This window comes from Triticum urartu, chromosome 7 (assembly GCF_003073215.2).
Source record: "Triticum urartu cultivar G1812 chromosome 7, Tu2.1, whole genome shotgun sequence".
NCBI lineage: Eukaryota > Viridiplantae > Streptophyta > Magnoliopsida > Poales > Poaceae > Triticum > Triticum urartu.
The window spans coordinates 67,765,518-67,769,550 of NC_053028.1; the positions used below are offsets into that span (position 1 = coordinate 67,765,518).

Consider the following 4,033-nt stretch of genomic DNA (forward strand, 5'->3'; position numbering starts at 1 on the left):
GGGGCCGATGATATTAGGCAATTCCGCCCCGTTGCGCTCATCAACGTTCCGTTTAAAATTTGTGTCAAAGCATGTGCGACTAGGTTAGTTCCGATAGCTCATCATGTGATCCATTGCAACCAATCCGCGTTCATCCGTGGTCGCAATATTCTTGAGGGCCCTCTGGCCCTTCAGGAGATTATACACGAACTCAAACGCACCAAGGAACCGGCGGTGCTGTTAAAGCTAGACTTCGAAAAGGCTTACGGTTGGGTTAATTGGAATTTCCTCCGCCAGGTGCTACTCAGTCGGGGTTTCTCCGCTGTTTGGGTGCACCGCGTCATGCAGTTGGTCTCGGGAGGACAAACTGCTATTTCGGTGAACGGAGAAGTAGGGCACTTCTTCCGGAACAAGCGAGGCCTCAGGCAAGGGGATCCGTTTTCCCCCCTCCTGTTCAACTTTGTAGTCGATGCGCTGTCCTCAATGCTGAGGAAAGCGGCGGAGGCTGGTCATATCAAAGGGTTGGTAGGACATCTCATTCCAGGGGGAGTGACCCACTACTGCTGTTTCGTCCGAACCTACATAGCATTGCTGCGGTCAAGGCGATTCTTCTCAGTTTTGAGCTCATGTCGGGCCTCAAAATTAACTTCCACAAATGTGAGGTGCTCCCGATGGGGATCGAGGCCGAGGAGGGAGGGCGCATTGCGGATTTGCTCAACTGCAAAGTGGGAAAATTCCCGTGCACTTATCTGGGCCTCCCGGTAGACACCAAACGACCCACGATAGAGGATTGGGAGCCTCTATGCGCTAAAGTGAGGACTAGGGTCTGTCCTTGGCGGGGCAAATTTTTGTCGAAAGCGGCAAGGCTAGTGCTCACAAATTCCAGCCTGTCTTCTTTGCCGATGTTTGCCATGGGGCTGTTTTTGCTTGCAGAAGGGGTCCATGCCAAGTTTGACACGCCGCGAGCCAAGTTCTTTTGGGAAGGAACTGGCCCGCACCACAAATACCACATGGTTAAATGGGCCTGGGTGTGCCGGCCCAAGGACTTGGGCGGTCTCGGGATCACCAATTCCAGATGGCTTAACATCGCGCTGATGTGCAAATGGATTTGGAAAATCACCCAGGGGGCCTCCGGGTTGTGGGTCGATCTCCTACGGGCTAAATATTTTCCTAACGGGAATTTTTTTGAAGGAAGGGCAAGGGGCTCACCGTTTTGGAATGATCTTCAGTTGATCAAACCAGCTTTTGCCATGGGGGCAAAATTTGCGGTTGGGAACGGCAGATCCACGCGTTTCTGGACTGACCTTTGGATAGGTACTCAACCCCTTTGGATAGAATTCCGGGAGTTGTACGATATTGCCGTTGACACCGCGTTATCGGTGGCGGATGCGCTTGCCGCGACGCCACCTGAGATTCAGTTCAAACGGGAACTCAACGGACCCGAGCAGGCAAGCCTCGCGGCCTTGAGGCAATTAATCGAACTGGTGGGTCTTTCGGATCAACCTGACACGGTGAGTTGGGCGCTCACTAACTCAGAGAAATTCTCGATGAACTCCTTATACCGCAAGTTGTGTCGAGGGCCAACACAGCCCGTGATTGCAGGATTATGGAAAGCGCGGATGCCTTTGAAGATTAAACTTTTCATATGGCAACTGTTTCGCGATAGGCTTCCCACCTCCTTGAACGTAGCCAAACGTAATGGGCCGGCCACGGGTCCGTGTGCGTTATGTGGGGAACCGGAGGATGCCAATCGTGTGCTTTTCCGGTGCCCGTTAGCAAGGTTTGCGTGGAGTGCTGTCCGCACCGCGGCAGGTGTCCTTTGGACCCGCGCTCGGCTACTGAGCTTTTCAACCTCCTTGATGCGATTAAGGGCCCAGCATATCGGGTTATGTGGAGTTGTGTTGGGGCACTTCTCGGGGCCTTATGGCTAACTAGGAACAAGTTTACTATAGAAGGGTGCTTCCCAAATCATCCGGCTAATATCATCTTCAAATGCAACCTTCTATTGCAGCAGTGGAGTCCGTTGGGGAGGCGCAAGGATGCTGAGCTAATCAAGACCGTCCAACAATGACTGGTGCAAGTGTATGCGGTGGCTAGGGAGTCATGACTTCGGTTCTTTTGTTGCTTGACGAGCCTGCGTGCTCTGTACGGGCTTTGCCCTGTAATCTCGTTTGGCGGCTTGTTTTTAGTCTCATCTGAACTTTGATGCTCAAGCCTGCAGGGCTTTTGGTGTTGTATTAAGACTTGGTTTGTGGTACGCTGTCGTTGGGGTTTTATTAATTTAAAGCCGGACGCATCCGGCGTCTTCGTTCTAAAAAAACAATTAACACGTCGTCGGGCTGCGCGGGTGGGTGGGTTGTAGTTTTCCGGTGGTTTACCTGCTCTGCTCCGCCCGCGAGCACAGTCGCCCCCGGTGGGTCGCCGTCCGGCCCGGCGTCGGATTCGTGCAATCGCGATCGCCTCTCCATTTGGCCTTTTGTGTTGAAATGGCTTCTAGCTGCATGCAACTTGCTCAAACAACCCGGTCACCTTTTCTTATTTTACTACTGTATATGCAGGTGCCTTGCACGTCGTTATGTTCAAGTAGAACAAGATAATAACTGAAGCTGTGGTTCAAAATCACGAACACCGTCGCCGTTGATTCGAAGCTCCGAGCAGAATGCGTTCACATGCGTTCATCTATGTGCCCAACAAGCCAGGCATGAGCATAAACAATGCAGGGAATGACGAATTAATTTCACACTACGAGTTCCCTCTTATATAAAGCCAACCTTCCGATCTCAAATTCATCAACAAAACAGAAGACACACTCCTAGTTCAATAGAAGCAATAGGATGGCCCCACAAATGGCTGACAGATCATCATCCCTGCTGCAATCTGCTGGTCGTGGTAGTAGTGGCGGCGCAGTTCCTCGGTTCGGAAGCCGGCGGTATTTCCATCTACTGGGGCCAGAATGGTGACGAGGGAACGCTTGCGGAGACCTGTGCCACCGACAACTATAAATTTGTCAACATCGCCTTCCTTGCTGCCTTTGGCAATGGCCAGCCACCAGTCCTCAACCTGGCAGGCCACTGCGAACCGACCAACGGCGGCTGCACGAACCTAAGCTCCGACATCAAGTCTTGTCAGAGCCGTGGTGTCAAGGTGATTCTCTCCATCGGTGGCGGGGCCGGCAGCTACTACCTTTCCTCGGCCCAGGACGCCAAAAATGTCACGACGTACTTGTGGAACAACTACTTGGGAGGTAAGTCATCTTCGCGGCCTCTCGGCGATGCAGTCCTCGACGGCATCGACTTCGACATTGAGGGTGGCACACCCCTACACTGGGACGATCTTGCGAGGTTCCTCAAAGGTTACAGCAACTCCGGCAGGAGAGTATACCTGACTGCCGCGCCACAATGCCCTTTCCCTGATGCATGGGTGGGTGGCGCCCTCAACACCGGCCTCTTTGACTATGTGTGGGTGCAGTTCTACAACAATGCACCCTGCCAGTATACCTCAGGTAGCACTACCAATCTAGCCGATGCGTGGAAGCAGTGGTCGACAGTTCCAACAAAGCAGATCTTCCTCGGCCTCCCAGCGTCACCTCAGGCTGCCGGCAGCGGGTTCATCCCAGCCGATGATCTGAAGTCAGATGTTCTCCCATTGATCAAGAGCACAGGAAAATATGGAGGGATCATGTTGTGGTCCAAATACTATGATGACCAGGATGGCTATAGCTCTTTGGTGAAGAGTGATGTTTGAGAGGGTCACCATACTTTAATCTGTGAGATACATGTGTGCTTTCTTTCTTGTGATGTGTGAGGAATGGAGGATTCATCCATTTTCCTTGTTACTTGTAAGTAATTATGTGTCACTCGATTGTTGTATATAATATAAATACTTTTTTTTACTTGGAGCATGGCTTGGATCTTTCATTTCAAAGGAGGTAACCTGAATCCAGGATTATTTGTTCAACATGACTGAAATGTGGATCATAATTGCTTTTATTACATTATAAATTCTCTGCATACCGGAGCATTGTGCAACTTTGCTTCATGTGTCTTATCCACCT

The 4,033-nt window shown here is 51.4% G+C and overlaps 1 pseudogene; it reads left to right on the forward strand.

Moving 5' to 3' along the window:
* Window positions 1–2,825: 2,825 nt before the first annotated feature.
* On the forward strand, window positions 2,826–3,723 carry LOC125525627 (annotated as a pseudogene).
* Window positions 3,724–4,033: the final 310 nt, after the last annotated feature.